General features: G+C 41.8%; 1 pseudogene; it reads left to right on the top strand.

Annotated features, from left to right (window-relative positions):
- The first annotated feature begins 12,416 nt into the window (after positions 1 to 12,416).
- Positions 12,417 to 13,419, top strand: LOC131223584 (17.4 kDa class I heat shock protein-like; annotated as a pseudogene).
- The last annotated feature ends 4,389 nt before the right edge of the window (positions 13,420 to 17,808 follow it).

Here is a 17,808-nt window from a genome sequence, read left to right as displayed (position 1 = left end):
AATCAAGTGGGTCACATCAATGGGCCTTATGTACATTGCAATGGGCCATAACCCGTGGGACTTGAAATACATCACAATGGGCCTCGTAACATGAGCCTCATATAATATATATATATATATATATATATATATATATATATATATATATATATATATATATATATTAAAGTAGCTGCTGCAGTGCAGCTTTACTGCATTAAAAGGGCCTATTCACATGGACCTTATGTATATCAGGTGGGTCACACCAATTGGGCCCCATATGTACATCAAATGGGCCACAACCCAAATAAGAGTGGTGATAATGATCTCCACCATTTAAAGTTCCTAAAGCCCACCATAACATATGTTTCCCATCCAACCTATTCATAAATTAACATAGTGATATATGAAGTGGAAATAAATAACAGCTTAATAGGAAACTTGGCCCTTAGAAATTTTGAACGATGGTCATCCTTGTCCACTACCTTTGATGGTGGGGTCCACTTGGACTATGGATCTGACTCATTCTTAGTCCCATGCCAAAAAAATTGTCTTTCAAAATGGTTGGACGGATTGGATGCAACACATGCATCATGGTGGGGGTTCCACATGAAGGCCCATGATCATGTATATTATATATAATATAATATATAATCTATATATAGTATATGTATACAATATTATATATAATATAATATTATATACACACACACACACACACACCCCATCCCACACGTGGGGGTGGGTCCCACCATCCAGTGTGGACGATGTGGATAGAGCACATAAATCAGGGGGGTTCCACCGTCCACGGTCAGTGGACGGTGTGAATGAAACACATACATCACTGTGGGTCCCACGTGGGGCCCACCATAATGCTTATTTGCAATCCAACCCGTTGGTAAGGTCACACGGACCTGGATGAAAAGGAAAGACAATTTCATCTTGATCCAAAACTTATGTGGCCCATAAAAGGGTTTCAAGGGCAGACGTTCAATCCCACTGTTTCCTCTTATGTGGGCCACTTGAGCGTTGGATGTGGCTAATTTTTAGAGGGGGCCCACTTCAAGCAGGGCCCACCCAATGAACGAGTTAGATGACAAATATACATCATGGTGGGGCCCACAGATGGAGCCGTGGGTCCCTGCCTACACGCCCGCCCACCCTCCATACGGCAGGTGCTGCCTACGCCTCTGGCAGCAGCAGCATCTGCTGCCATATATATATATATATTTTTTGAAAATCTATTTTCTGAGGTTTTTCGAGTGTAGGCCCGGATAGGAAGAATCCAACCCCGCCATTGCTTCCCATAGCTCAAGACAAGCCAAACAAGCCCAATATTCAATATGTTTTGGGGTATAGAAAAGTTAGGTAGATTTTTAACGATGAAAACCACCATTTGCTATGTTATGGCCCACCAGAAATTTGGATCAGCTTCATTTTTTGGCTTAACGCCTAAAATGATTTGGAAAATGGAATGGACGATGTGGATTAGTCCCATACATCAGAGTGGGGCCTACATAAATAGCCCTCCCCAAAAGCTTTCAACCAAAGCTAATATTTGTAGTTTTCATTTCACGTCCAGCGTCTCTGGACGCTGGACGGTTTGGCCATAACCCATGCATTTAAGGTGGGCCTTGCTCAGGTGGGCCACCATATGCACAGATGGCGTGGATAAAATATACACCAAGGTGGGGTCCAACCGAGTGGGCCACTCAACTATATCATCACAAAAGGGAAGAGAGAGAGAGAGAGAGAGAGAGACAAACACATGCAGGGAGGGACCTCGACACTATGGGCCCTCCTTTGAAATCAATCATACATCAAGTGGGTCCCAATACATGTGGGCCCATTAAATCAAAATTCAACGGTGGAGATTCCTTCTCCACTAAAATGAATGGTCTAGATGACCTCTATTCAAGCTAGAAAGTAAACATCATGATGGGGTCCATGGAGAATGGCCCCATCATGGAATGATATCGATAATCAAGGTGGGCCATCGGCCACATCTTAGGGTCCAAAGAAAGATCCATACCATCGATCAGTAAGCCTCACTTGGCCCATCATAAGAACATGACAATCTAACCTATAGAAGCAGCCACCGTTCGATCTTCTCGATCCGTTGGAAAGCCGACCTCCTTGTGTCTCACTTTGATGGTGGAAGATGAGGTTTGAATGGCTAGGATGATGGGTTTTGGAATGGAAAGTGGGCCACACACACTCACTTTCTCACCTTAGAAAAGCTTGGATGTCCACATTTTTCTCTCTTAGTGTTGCTTGGAAAATGTGAAGAGAAAGAGAGAGAGAGAGAGAGAGAGAGAGAGAGAGAGAGAGGGTTGTAAGGAGAGGTGATGGTTGATGGAGTGATAGGTGAGGTGATGGTGTACTTGACATGTATGGGTGTGTAAGAGAGAGGGTGAGAGAGAGCTGACTTGGTGGTTGCTTACTTATAGAGAAAGAAAGCATGGGTGCTTTGTACTTGACATGAGATGATTGATTGATGGATGGATTGATTGATTAATGGGACATGTTGTAGAGATTCTCTTGGGATTACAAACGCGCGGCGTTTTCTTCAAAATAAATGCCGGCTCACATCTCTTAGCCAGGGTATCGGATCAGTGCGCGAGATGCTGCTCAGAACCGCAGCGATGGTGCGGTCGCAATGGTATAAGTCTCGGATTAAGCCGACTCAAATCTACGAGATATGACTTAGGGTCATGGGCAAACGTCGATTACAGGTCGCGGATTACCGAAATTTGTTGGGAAGGATCGCGGGAGTCGATGGAATAGTACGGGCTAGGATACGGGTCTTACACTCTAGGTGTTCCTGACACGATTTGCTGTATACAAGTATATCATCGAAGAATACCAATACAAATTTGCGTAGATAAGGATGAAAAATATCGTTCATGAGACTTTGGAATGTTGATGGCGCATTGGTGAGGCCAAAGGGCATCACCCTGAATTCGTAATGCCCTTCATGTGTTCGAAAAGCTGTTTTTGAAATGTCTGCTTCTACCACATGAATCTGATTGTACCTCGATCTCAGATCTAACTTGGAGAAATAATAAAATTCATGAAGTTCATCAATTAGCTCGTCCACAATTGGAATGGGGTATTTGTCTCTGATGGTCACCTGATTAAGGGCATGATAATCGACGCATAGCCGCCAACTACAATTCGCCTTACGTACTAAGAGGACCGGCGAAGAGTATGGGCTTGTACTGGGTCGGATTAAACCAGTTACTAGCATTTCACGTATCATCCGCTCAATTTCATTTTTTTGATAATGTGGGTAGCGGTAAGGTCTAACACTTATCGGTCGAGCCCCATCAACCAACAAAATTTGATGGTCATGGGACCTAGGAGGTGGCAACCCCTGTGGTTCTTTAAAGACATCTTGATAAGTGTCAAGTAGAGACTTTAGTTCAGGTGATGAAAAGGTTAGGTGAGATAACCCTTCCATGCTGCAGAGACGTAACACAATTCCCCATCCCAACTTCTTGGCCTTTTTACTGAAGGTAATTCCATCCACCATTTGAAGTGCAGTTAGCTTCGAACCCTTAATAATATATTCTTGCCCATTAACGGTGAACCGCATCCACATGTGGGTGAAATCCCACAAAACGGGGCCAAGAGTTTGTAGCTAGTGCGCACCTAGAACCACATCACATCCTCAAAGGGGAAGTATATAGAAATCAGTGGAGGCGATGAAGTCCTGCAAACGCAACGACAATCCTGTGCACTTCCCTTGGCTTTTTAATCGGCCACCATTAGCAACCATTACTTCAAATGAATCTTTAGCTGAGGCCGCGACCCTGACCTTTTTAATGGCTTTAGGGTCCACAAAATTATGGTTCTACCAGAATCAATAAGCACCGTGACCGGATTTTAATATAAGAAGCCACAAACACGCATGGTCTGAGGAGTCGGAGAGCCGACAATGGCTTGGAGAGAAATTTCAGGTGGATCGCCGGTATCATGGCTGATTTCGATTTCTTCGTCAACCTTGATATCAGTATCAAGTGTTGGCTCACACGACCCATTAATCAAAAAGAGTTTTTGGGTTTTGTAGCGATGCCCGGGGTGGAATTTTTCATCGCAATTGTAACATAGCCCCCGATCTCACCGTTCTTTTGCCTCAGCAGGAGTAAGCTGTTTGATGGGTAACAATGGTACCTTGGCAATTATGGAAACTGAGGGCTTACTAGAATCAGGATGGCCCAAACAACGTCTCGTAACCACCTTTTCTTCCTGGAGTCAGGCCAAGGCTATGGCTTGTGTCAAGGTAACTGGTCGAAACATTTGGACATCCAAGCGGATGTCATCTCATAAGCCGCATACAAAACAACTTATGAGAAATGATTCAGTCAGCCCATCGGTCCGATTGGCCAACTTTTCGAATTCTTTTTGGTATTCTCGCAATGAAGAAGTTTGGCGAAGCTTGGCAAGAGCTCTAGCTTGATCTTCATACCTGGTTGGTCCGAAACGCTCGTTCAAGGTTAAAAAGAACTCTCGCCATGACATGTAGACTTGCGATTTTTCATACCATTAGTACCATTGCAAGGCATCCCCTTGCAAATGGAATGAGGCAATGGTTAATCGCTCGTCCACCGGTGTGTGGTGATAGGCGAAGAACTGTTCTGCTCTATAAATCCATCCGGATGGGTCACCTCCGTCGAAGGTAGGAAAATTAAGCTTCACAGTTCTGGATTGAATGGAACCTGTGGGTCCTGAGAGCGAGGATCCACTGGTGTCACCAGGTCTGCCAATTGTCGGATCTTTCCCTTTCTTTAGAGTATTGGAAATCTCTTCGTAATGGCTGTCGAGAATAGATAGTCGTTGCATGATCTCAGAGTGTTTGTTGTAAGTTAGCATTGTCAGCTTGGAAATTTCTTGAATCAGCCATGGAGTCTGGCTCTGATACCAAATTGATAGGAATCCGCCTCCTCAGATGCCCTATGTTTGTAAACGAACAACGAACAAGAATGAAATGTGGTCCACTTTTAGGGGAACCGACCTCAGCTAAAGATTCATTTGAAGTAATGGTTGCTAATGGTGACCAATTAAAAAGCCAAGGGAAGTGCACAGGATTATCATTGCGTTTGCAGGACTTCATCGCCTCCACTGATTTCTATATACTTCCCCTTGGAGGATGTGATGTGGTTCTAGGTGCACACTGGCTACAAACTCTTGGCCCCGTTTTGTGGGATTTCACCCACATGTGGATGCGGTTCACCGTTAATGGGCCAGAATATATTATTAAGGGTTCGAAGCTAACTGCACTTCAAATGGTGGATGGAATTACCTTTAGTAAAAAGGCCAAGAAGTTGGGATGGGGAATGGTGTTACGTCTCTGCAACATGGAAGGGTTGTCTCATCCAACCTTTTCATCACCTGAACTAAAGTCTCTACTTGACACTTATCAAGATGTCTTTAAAGAACCACAGGGGTTGCCACCTCCTAGGTCCCATGACCATCAAATTTTGTTGGTTGATGGGGCTCGACCGATAAGTGTCAGACCTTACCGCTACCCACATTATCAAAAAAATGAAATTGAGCGGATGATATGTGAAATGCTAGTAACTGGTTTAATCCGACCTAGTACAAGCCCATACTCTTCGCCGGTCCTCTTGGTATGTAAGGCGGATTGTAGTTGGTGGTTATGCGTCGATTATTGTGCCCTTAATCAGGTGACCGTTAAAGACAAATACCCTATTCCAGTTGTGGATGAGCTAATTGATGAACTTCATGAATCTTATTATTTCTTCAAGTTGGATCTGAGATCGGGGTACCATCAGATTTGTGTGGCAAAAGCAGACATCCTAAAAATGGCTTTTCGAACACATGAAGGGCATTACAAATTCAGGGTGATGCCCTTTGGCCTCAACAAAGCGCCATCAACATTCCAAAGTCTCATGAATGATATTTTTCGTCCTTATCTGCGCAAATTTGTATTGGTATTCTTCGATGATATACTTGTATATAACAAATCGTGGCAGGAACACCTAGAGCATCTGGCCATTGTATTGGACCTTCTACGGGACCACCAACTATATGCGAAAATGTGCAAATGTAGGTTTGGCTAAAGGGAGGTTGAATATTTGGGGCACATAATATCCGGTGCTGGAGTAGCAGTAGAACCAGAAAAGATTCAAGCTATGATGGGTTGGCCTAAGCCCAACTTACCTAAAGCCTTGTGAGGCTTCCTGGGCTTGACAGGCTACTACCGTAAGTTCATCAAAGACTATGGCAAAATTGCTAGCCCACTGACAGCCCTCCTTAAGAAGGATTCCTTTCATTGGAATAAGCAAGTTGATCAGGCTTTTATAAATCTTAAGGAAGTCATGACAAACCCGCCAGTACTCGCCTTACCTGACTTCTCAAGGCCTTTTACTATTGAATGCGATGCGTCTGGTGGTGGGATTGGCGGAGTCTTAATGCAAGACGAACGACCAATCACTTTCACTAGTCGAACGTTGTAGGGACGGAATCTGGCATTGTCCACGTATGAAAAGGAGATATTAGCTGTGGTCCATGCAGTTCAGAAATGGTGACCATATTTACTTGGCCAACGTTTCATTATTCGTACCGACCATAAAAGCTTAAAATATCTCTTGGAACAACGGGTCACCACTCCAGCACAACAGAAATGGCTCATCAAACTTATGGGGTATGATTATAAAATAGAATATAAAAAGGAAATCAAAAATGTTATAGCTGATGCTTTATTTAGAAGGCATGAAGAGGGGGAGCTCCAAGCCTTGTCCACACCAGTTTCTGATTGGTGGGATGAGATCAAGAAAGATTGCCATAGTGATCCAGCTACTCACGAGCTCATTCAGCTTTGGAACCTAGTCCAGCTAGATTCTAAGTGATATGCACTGCAGGATGGACTTCTTTTTTACAAGGAACGTCTCTTTATTGGCTCGGCTCAATCTAGAACCAAGCTAATGACTGAATTACACGCTTCTCCCACTGCTGGTCATATGGGATATCACAAAACTTGCAGCGAATCAAGCGACTGTTCTATTGGCCGGGAATGAGAAATTCAGTGAAAATTTTTATCAAGGAATGCGACACCTGCCAATGAAACAAATATGAAAATACATCACCGATGGGTCTCCTGCAGCTCTTGCCGATACCCAAGCAGATTTGGACTGACATTGCCATGGACTTTATTGAAGGCCTTCCTCTTTCACAAGGCCAATCTATGATTCTTGTGATTGTTGATCGATTGTCTAAATATGCTCACTTTATAGCACTTGGCCACCCCTACTCAGCTAAATCAGTCACGCAAGCCTTTATGAACCACATATTCAAACTTCATGGAATGCCACAGTCAATTGTCAGTGATTGTGACCCAATCTTTACTAGTGCCTTTTGGCAAGAGGTATTCCATTTGCAAGGAAGCCGACTACGAATGAGTTCAGCGTATCACCCTCAAACTAATGGCCAATCAGAAGTGCTAAACAGATGCCTTGAAGGGTATTTGCATTGTTTCTGCAGTCATAAGCCTAAGGAGTGGACTCGTTGGCTTCCATGGGTTGAATAGTCTTATAACACATCCACCCATTCAGCCACTCGAATGACCCCATTTGAAGTCGTCTATGAAGTATCTCCTCCCACTCTCTTGAACTACGTTCCAGGGACGACCAAGGTACAAGCTGTAGAAGTTGAATTGCAACAAAGAGATGTTGTTCTACGAATTCTTAAAGACAATCTCATCAGGGCACAAGATCGTATGAAGAAATATGCTGATACTCATCGAACAGATTGTGAGTTTAATGAAGGGGATTGGGTGTATCTTAAGTTACAGCCCTACCGTCAAAGTTCTGTAGCTCAATGTCGTTCTATGAAGTTATCATCACATTATTATGGTCCTTATAAAATTCTACAACGCATCGGTCTGGTTGCTTACAAGCTCGATCTACCTCAAGGTGCAAACATTCATCCCATTTTCCATGTTTCTTAACTCAAGTAAAGGGTAGGGCTAGCTGTCCAGTTACAAACGACCCCGCCTATTTTGTTGCTGGAGGACTCCTTCCCTAAAGTGCCAGAATGGATCCTAGATCGACGAATGGTAAAGAAAAACAACAAGGCGGTGACTGAGCTGTTGATCCAGTGGCATGACTCTCCACCTGGGGACGCCACATGGGAAAGCTCCGTGTCTATCAAAGAACGGTTTCCATGCTTCAACCTTGAGGACAAGGTTGGTTCTTAAAGGGGGGAGGGTTGTTACGTACCAGCTATGACTCAGTCAAATCAGTACGTTGGGTTGTTTGGGTTGTTTCAATCAATAACCATTTGCTAGTTTTAAGGGGTTTGCTTTGGGGTAGAGTCCACGTGTCTAAGGGTAGACTCCACATGTCCTAAGGGGTTGTTATTTTCTTTTGTATTTTGTTATTTTCTTTTTTATTTAAGGCTCTGCCTAAATGTAAATAAGAACAACAACTTTTCAATCAGTCTCTTCTATTCTTAGAAGATTGGAGGGTCGGTTCCCCTCGAAGTGGACCACATTTCATTCTTGTTCGCTATTCGTTTGCAAACATAAGGCGTCTGAGGAGGCGAATTCCTATCACAAACACATGATGAATGGTGGAAGCGAAAAGTCAATGGGCCACATTAAAGGACGTCCAAAAATGGCCTTTCCCGATTGGTTTTTCGCCACGCATCCAATGAATAGAGTGGATTTCTCCACTAATTTCAATAATGGGTCCAACTAATCAATCAGCGCAGGCTCTGCTGCGAGTGCCCTATTTTGCAACTGGAACTGACGTTCTAGGTGGGCCATCACGGATGACTCTTCTTGAATATCCGAACCGTTCATTTGAACGGCAGCCAAAAACCGTCGGTAAGGACGCCTGCCCTTCACAAAAATGCATTTGTGTGCGAAAACCAAGCTCAACGCAAGAACGATTTGCGTAAGAGAAAATCCAAAAGATTCTTCTGCATAAAGCTTGCAAACGTGGAGTAAATTCTCCTTGCAACCAACCTCTCCAGCTCAATCAACGGCTGGGAGATTCAATCCAATGCTGGGGACGTCAGGGAAAGACAGAGAGTATTTTCTATGTTTTGTTGTTGTTTTGTTTTTATTTATTACTTTTATGAGATCCAGTCTAATCATGTTGGGCTAAACCTCCTAGCTAGGGCTAAGAGGTGAAGCTTGTAGCGTGATGGGGAGACTTCTTGTTTGATCCTTTTGTTTAGACTGAACTCATCTTGAATTTAGTTTAATCATGGGGAATGTTTTCAATTTTTAATGGTCTATTGTGACTGAAATTTCAATGGGTCTGCGATATCTTTGAGCATGTTCCTTTCCTTATTTTGATTATGACGTCAGGAAGCCCTGTTGTTCACCATCATCTCCTGGGCATGGTTGGATAGCAGAACCATTCCTAACCTGCATACATCGATGATTGGTTGCCAATTAGTTTAATTCTATTGTTTGCTTTGTCTTCTGGGCATGGTTTGGTGATGGAATCCATTCTAATTCCTATACTTTTCATCTTTTGAAAACTAGATCAAAGGAAGTTCAATTTTAATTTTCATGGTTGCACCCTTCAACTGGATGAAGATGGGACTCTTAAGTCCGGTTGAGTTCTTGAATCAAGCATAATATCTCCCTGATCTCTACAAGTGGATCCTCTGAATCTCTAGTTTCCTACCTCTGAATTCTTTAAGTTTTAGATTAATATTTCACCATTATTCCCTCAAATTCATTTGATTTAGATTTCATCTTAGTCTAGTTCTAGTTCTACTTAGTTTCAGATTACGTACAGGTTTTAGTCCCTTGGGATTTGACTTCGGTCTCACCGAGTTTATTACTACATCACAACTCTCTACTTGGAGAGTGAACATTTAACTTGACATAATCATGGCCAAACTAAAAACTCTTTAAAAAAAAACATAAGCTAACATCAATTGAGAAAAGGATAGAAAAAAAAAAACTCTTGAAGCACTGCCCTCCTCTCTTTCATTCTCCTCTCCACGTATACAAGGATCTCGCCTCCATGACTGCCCAAAAAGATCCCTCCTCCCTTCCGTTTTTCTCCTCCTTTATAACAGCCAAAGGATGACCGACCTTCTTTACGCATGTTAATTCCAGAAACAAACCGGATGCCTCTGTTTTGCACAAGAACAACACAACCTGCATTTGAATCAATTTTTGAAAGCAAGATTGCTCTACTCAAGCATTCTGACTTCTTGGACAAGGTCAACGCCCCCTTCTATGGCTTATGGACGGTCTGGATCACTGATCCGATTAGTGCCATGATCGCGCAATGGGCCAAAAAGGCCGACAGCGTCGGACGTGCGTAAAGCCAACGCAGGGGCTGCACTGAGGTGTTCTGTGGGCCCCACAATGCTGTTTTCTGAGAAATCCGACCCATTCATTGGATTCCTGGTGAAAAACCAGTCAGGAAGGAGTGGTTTTTATCGGGTTTTGGTGCGGTCCACTGTATTAAACCAACTCACCATTCATCTTACATTTTCTGACGATCACATGTATACGTTTGCAAGGGGTCAAAAGGACACCTAAGTGAGGGTCACGCCCCCCCTCTGGAGCATATGGATGGCCCGGAGCATCTGTTTGGATGATGGGTGGGCCCCACTACTGAAAAACGGACGGACAGTAGGTCTTTGGAAATTTTGGAATTTTAGTCGGTCAGTGCCCGCTGACCAACCTTGGGTCTTCTCGCACAGTATTCATGTGGGGTCCACTGTGGTGTGTCGCGGAATCCTCTCCGACCATCCGTTTCATCACCCTGTTTAAGGGGTTAAGACCAAAATTGATACATATCTAGAAATCAGGTGGGCCCCAAATCAGGATTTTAGGGGTTGATCTGTCCGTTGGGCCACTTCCTAAAGGATTCAATGGCTGAAATTTGACGTGTACGGTTAATTTATGGTCTCAAGCTATATATAAAGTTTCGAACCGAACAGATGACGGGAACCCTGTGATCTTGCATTCTGGACGATTTTCAGGCCCGTTTAACGTGAGTGGCTTGATTTTCTTAAATCTCTAGTGTGTAAGTTCCTCGATCTCGGTCTCTTGGAGTCCGTCCCTTGCCTTGGTGACTTCGGAGTGTTAATTCCATGCTTTTAATATCCTTTTTCAATCCAGGCTCCTAAATTCACCTTGCAGCACAAACACGATTAAAATATAGCATTAAACAGTATCATGTTCGTAAAAGTAGGTAATAACTAGGGTCTAATATGTAATATTCAACCCTCAACGAGAGACATGTTTAAATTAGTTAGTTTTTCAAAAGAAAGCCATGCCGGTTAATTGTGATAGAGAAACCACTATCAATTTGGCTAAAAACTATATTTATCATTTTCGTACAAAACACATTGATGTTCGTCACTATTTTATCCGATATGTGCTTGGGGAAGTAGGCGTGACTCTGAAGAAGATTCACATCAGTGTTAATCCGGTGGACATGCTCACCAAGGTGTTTCATGCAAAGAAGTTCAAGTTTCGTACAACTTCTCTAGGCTTGGCAAAGGCGTAAAAGGAGGATGAAGTGTGCATGAGAAGCAATGGATGAGTTATGATGCAAGGCAGAGATAAGAAATGAGGACAAGAATCTATATTTGATGATTGAAGATATAGTGGAGATTGTTGTTTTTTAAAGTCTTAAGTCATTTAGAAACAGGGTTTGCATCGATAGACCGTTCGATGCCATTGAATAGTGCTAGATCCCATCAAAATTTTCTAGATTTTCTCGAATTGATTGCTGGACTAACTGGGTACTTTTTCGATGTCATCAAAGATGGTTCGATAACATTGAAGTGTGTTTGATGTTATCGAACGGATCCATTCAGTTTTTCACGGAGTTGTGATTTTATAGGATTTGTTTCCTAATTCGATTGTAATTCTTCCAAAAGCTATATATTGTGGTGTAATTAGGATTGGGAGGTATTCAAATCTTTTTAATTCATTCTAGGGTTTTAAGGATGTATCTTGGGTTCATTCGAGGTTGTTTGGATCGGGTAATCTCTCTACTCTTTTAATTTATTACTTTCATAGTGATATATGTCACTTTTTGTCGTGGTTTTTTCTTACAAGAGTTTTTCCACGTTAAATTCGGAGTGTTTGCATTGTGCTTGCTTGGTGTGATTAGATTGCTTCACTAAGTACCTTTTTTAAAATCAAGCCCTTTTACCATTCGACTAACCCATACATTAATGTCTATCATGAGTCAAAATGCCTGTCCATTATTTAATCCAAGTTTTGACCACCTAATTAGTTACACACATTGGTGCCACTACAAAAAAAAATACCTGTTTTAGGGGCCTTTTTATCTCATGCGGCCACAACAAACCGCCAATGTAGACGGAAATAAGTGGCGTTTTTAAGTGGCCGCCAGTGTACAGGAAAGCCACCGCCGCTGGTTTTAAATGGAAAAAAACCTAAAGATCGCGCGCGCTCCCCAAATCGACTGCGCATTTCTCTCCCGCAAGCCTCCTCTCCCAAAACCCTTCTCCCCTCTTCTCTCCTCCCTTCAATAACCGACCGGCTTCCATTTCCATTACTAGTTGAAGATGCTCACTACACCAAAAACCTCGTTTGGGAACGTCCCATCTCTACCCCTACCATTTTGAGAAAATGTCGATCATCCCCAACGTCTTCGGTCGCTGGACCAACGTTTTCGATCCGTTCTCGCTCGACGTGTGGGAGCCATTCGATGGCTTCCCCTTCTCCTCCAACGTCCCATGTTTGCCATCCTCCTCTCGCCCGCGCACGGAGATCTCGTCCTTCGTAGGGGCACAGATCGACTGAAAAGAAACCCCATCCGCACACGTGTTCAAGGCCAATCTGCTGGGCCTGAAGAAGGAAGAGGTGAAGGTTGAGGTCGAGGATGGGCGAGTGCTGTAGATCAGCGGCGAGAGGAGCCGCAAGCAGGAGGAGAAGATGGAAACGTGGCACTGCGTCGAGAGGTCAAGTGGCAAGTTCTTGAGGCGATTCAAGTTGTTGGAGAATATGAAGGTGGAGGGAGTGAAGGCAACAATGGAGAACGGAGTGCTGACTATAACGGTTCTGAAAGAAGAGGTAAAGAAGCCTGATATGAAATCCGTTGAAATTACTGGTTGAGGGTTATTTTGGGGATTTTAGGGGTTTTTGTGATGAAGGGCGTGTTTTCGATGGAGCGGATGTGGATACTTTTCTGTTTCGTTATGGGTGACTGTAGTGGGAATGGCTGGCTGTGGGTATTGTAAATGGATGTCGTTAGGTTCTGATTTCTACTGCACTGAGTTTTCGTTGTAACTGGTTTTAACCTTCCTCCAAAAAAAAAAAAAAAAAAAAACCTCGTTTGTGAATGACAACGTCTTTCTCTCTCACTCCCTCACTCTATATCTCCCAAGTTGCGGGTCCTCTGAATATAAAATCCCAAACTAAGGTTAATCTCCCTCGAGTTTTGTGCCGAAGAACTCAAAAGCAAAGCAGCAGCCGCACTCGCATTCTTCTCTCCATCTCTCTAACATGCGCAGGTGCGTAACTTTTCTTCGAGAACATCACGCACTGATTTTAGGGCCTGTTTGGATGCCTGTAACTTTTTTAAGTTGTAAGAAAGTTACATGTATCTTACTTACTGGTGTTAGTAAGTTACAGGTAATCCTGTTTGGATATAAGTTGTAACTTACTTACAGGTAACTTACTTTTTGTGTTTGGATAACTTGTAACTTTATTACAGGTTATAAGTTGCATATTCACACTAAGTAGAGCTTGAAATAGGAAATCATTGAAAAATTAGATTTACACGTAAAAAAGATTGGATAAAATTATTCTATTTTATCAAGCCCATGTAAATGAATAGTTTGGCTGATTCTTAGGCTAAACAAATCAATAGGTGGGCCATAAAAGTGGGCTCATGTTTTCAAAATGCTTGTAATATAGGGGAAAAAAAAACTTGAGGTAAGATATCCAAGCAAAAATTTCCGATAGGAGTGACTCTTGTTGGCAAGGATCAGTTAAAGAGAAATCACAAGCATAGGAAGCTGCTTCCACCAAATTCTGCATTAGCAGTTAAAATCTCAAAGTGGGACATTATTAAAATGGACCAATATCAAGGGACTGTTTAAAACTAGATATCTTAACACGTCGATGTACCCTCGATTTCTCACCATTTGACAACAGACAAGAATCCAGATGCAAATGGAACTTGGGACTGTTTGAAAATGGATATGTTAACAATGCAGTGGGCACTCAATTTCAAAACACCTGAGGATGTGAGGAATCTCAATGCAAATAGAAATTGGGAGTGTTTAAAAAGCCATATGTTAAAACAGATTTGGGACCTACAAGGGGACAAGTTGCACTGACCAACAAGCCCCACTATGATGTATTTGTTTTATCCACTCCATCTATCCATTATTCTAGATCATCTTAAGAAATCAACCCAAAAATAATGTACATCAAAATCCCAGGTGGACCAAATCACTAGAAACAATGTTGATTGAATGCCCACCATTGAATACTTTTGGTAGGCCACTGATGTTTTGGATCAAACTGATATTTGTTTTGTTCCTTCATCCAGGTCTTTCTGACCTAATCAACAGGTTGGATGTGAAACAAACATTACAATGGCCCAAGGAGTTTTAATGGTGGACTTTTGATCATTACTACTTTGTGTGGTGTGGTCCATTAGAGATTTAGATATGCCTCAGTTTTGGAATCAAGCCCTAAAACAATCCAAAATAATGAATGGACGGCATGGATAGAACAAATACAGGATGGTGGACCTCACAGACCATCGGACGTTACTCACGCCTCTAGCCAAACTGCCTCCGTCAACCCCGATGAAAAAAAAAAACAAAAAAAAAAAAAAAAGGAAGGAAAGGAAAACCAAAAAAAAGAAAGAAAGAAAGAAAGGGGTTTTTTAACCCTGCTGAAGTTGGATCGGAGAGGGAGAAGGAGACTGGGAGAGGGAGAATGAGATTGAGAGAGGGAAACGGAGGCCTTCACTCCGTCTGAGAAGGTAGGTACGCTTCTTCAATGCAAGTGAGATTCTTCCCAACGATTTTCATTTCAAAAATTTCAACCGTTACCTGTAACTTAGTTACAGGTAACTTGAAAAACGACTCCAGCGCCTGTAAGATTTTCGGCTCTTTCTCCTGTAACTAAGTTACAGGTTGAGAGAAAGTCACATGTGACTTTCCTCCCCCAAACGCCAACTGTAACAAAGTCACCTGTAACTTACTTACATTTTAGAAAAGTTACAGGCATCCAAACAGGCCCTTATGTTGCATCCACACTTGTATTTTTTTTTACAGCAATTATACAAAATTTCTCGTCGAAGATTGATTTTTCGACCTCTGTAGGGCCCACCATGATGTGTACATGAGATCCAACCTGTCCATGATGTGCCCTCTGAAAAAAAAGAAAAAAAAGATCCAACCCGTCCACCAGATGTGCCCCCTGAAGTTATGCCATTGGTTCAAAAATACCCAATCCGGGACTCAGGTGGGCCACACCATAGGGGACAATTCAACCAATAAAACCTTTCAGACTGTTTTTGGAGCCCACCTTGTTGTGCATGTACCATACAAGCCATTCATCAGATTCCCCCCCTGCTATGTGATTTTAGAGGTTTTGGGCATGAATTTTACTATGTTCAAGAACATCACGCACTGATTTTATGTTGCATCCACACTTGTATTTTTTTTTTACAGCAATTATACAAAATTTCCCTTTTTATGTTGCATCCACACTTGTATTTTTTTTTTACAGCAATTATACAAAATTTCCCTTTTTATGTTGCATCCACACTTGTATTTTTTTTACAGCAATTATACAAAATTTCTCCTCCTCCTCTCCCTTTTTATGTTGCATCCACACTCGTATTTTTTTTTACAGCAATTATACAAAATTTCCTCCTCCTCCTTCTGCTTCTTTTCTCCATCTTAACTCTTCCTTTTGTGTTTGTGGTTATCATATGGTTGAAGGCGTGATTGGAGCTTGGCTGGTGGCTGTGTTAGTAATTGTATGTAGTTGGTGCTTGGCTAGTGGATTATTTGAAGAGTGCTCTTTGGAGGCCAAGCTATTTGATATAGCTCCTGCTAGTGGCTGAAGTTGCAGTGGCTTCAGCATTAGCTTCTGCTGGGAGTAGTCCCTTGGAGTTTTAACATATTGAAGCAAGACATGGAACTTTGAAGGACTTTGTTAGCCCTCTTGAGAGGCTATGCATGCTGGCCTTCTTAAATAGTAACCCTCTTGAGAGGCTATGCATGCCAATCGTTGATCATACCCAATCATTAAGTGCTGAAGACCGAAATTCACAAATAAAAAAATTGAGCTGAACTATGATGGAACTGTGAAGCATTTTGGACTCAATATCAAGAGTCTAATCGAAGGATTTGCAATGTAATTGCTATCCCAGGTATGGTTTTGGATTCTTCTGATGTAGATCGGGTCGCGGATAGTTTTAACATATGGTTAGCTACAGATTCTTTCATGTTTATCTCGATGTTTTCACTTCTTATTGTACATTCATCATCTCCAAGTTTTACTTCCCATTGATATTCAATCATCTTATTATGGCTTAATTGATTGAAACTCAACAGCAGCTGCTTTCTTTTTCTTCCTAATTTCTCTAATAATCAATGTGTTAAATTAGTATTATAATGCAATTTACTTCAAGTTATCTTGTGCTTGAATATTTTACAGGTTTGAGAGGAAGCTGAAAAATACATATGATCAGATACATTTCAGCAGGTTTGCATACTTACCGCCATCAATACATTGTTGGCACGCCGCACGTGTATTGACCTGTATATGGGCTGTTTTTTTTTTTTCTCCCCCAATATGAAGACTTGGTAAGATTTAATATTGTAGATGTTTTAAAACCCAGATTGGACTGTTGTCAGAGTCCGTCAGACCATTTGGACGACAACCTGAAACTAAAATGGTCTGGTTCACCTTAAAACCTTGTATGCTATTTGATAATGTTTTAAATAAATAAATATAAGTAACTACATCTGTCGAAGCTCAAAACCACAACTTTCTTGAAAATCAATTACTCTTAACCATTATGCTAACAGCAGATGGGCTATTAGTTCTCTCTGCCTTAAATGAAAGTAGATTAGGCACATTAGTCATCATGTGCTGCTGGAGTATCAAATAACTTCCTTGTGCACTGTTTGGTATGATTTGCTTCACCAACATTTCTAATTGGTGCCGTGATGTGTATGATGTGTGAATAAAATGCATGTCTGATTTTTGTTTTTGGATATCTATAGGCCCAGAAGAATGTCAGCTGAAATCAGGTTGGTTGACGAGGCACAAGATATGTGTCAGGAAAGCTAGAGGTTTGGCATATCTCCATGAAGAATCAAGAATGAAAATTGTTCACAGAGACATCGAAGCTACCAATGTACTGTTGGATAAGTATCTCAATCCTAAGATACCTGACTTTGGTTTGGCAAAGCTTGTAGGATGGCCTTTGATGGTTGTTGTCCCGATTGCAAATTCCCAGGCAATGACTGCCCACTAAGTGAGTTCATGCAACTCGTGTCCCTTCCTAGCATGAGCTTCATGCTTTGTTTTCCCCATCATTCATCAAAATCATGAGCTTCTTTTAAAATGTTGTAAATAGTTCTCTGTTCATGCATCAAGTGATATCAACGAATACTCATATAGATATGTTTTGTTTTAGTTTTGAAAATATATCATCAAGTGGGTACTTTTGTAATCCAGTTATCTTGGCCATATTACATTCTAAATCTAATAATGCCTTTTAATGTTTACATAATTAATATTTTGCATTTCTCAATCCCTCAAATGTTTCTCTTAATTAAAGCAACAGTGGAATGTGCACATTTACGTAT

The sequence above is a fragment of the Magnolia sinica genome, chromosome 13 (genome assembly GCF_029962835.1).
Source record: "Magnolia sinica isolate HGM2019 chromosome 13, MsV1, whole genome shotgun sequence".
Classification (NCBI taxonomy): Eukaryota; Viridiplantae; Streptophyta; class Magnoliopsida; order Magnoliales; family Magnoliaceae; genus Magnolia; species Magnolia sinica.
This window is presented reverse-complemented; position numbering and strand designations above follow the sequence as displayed.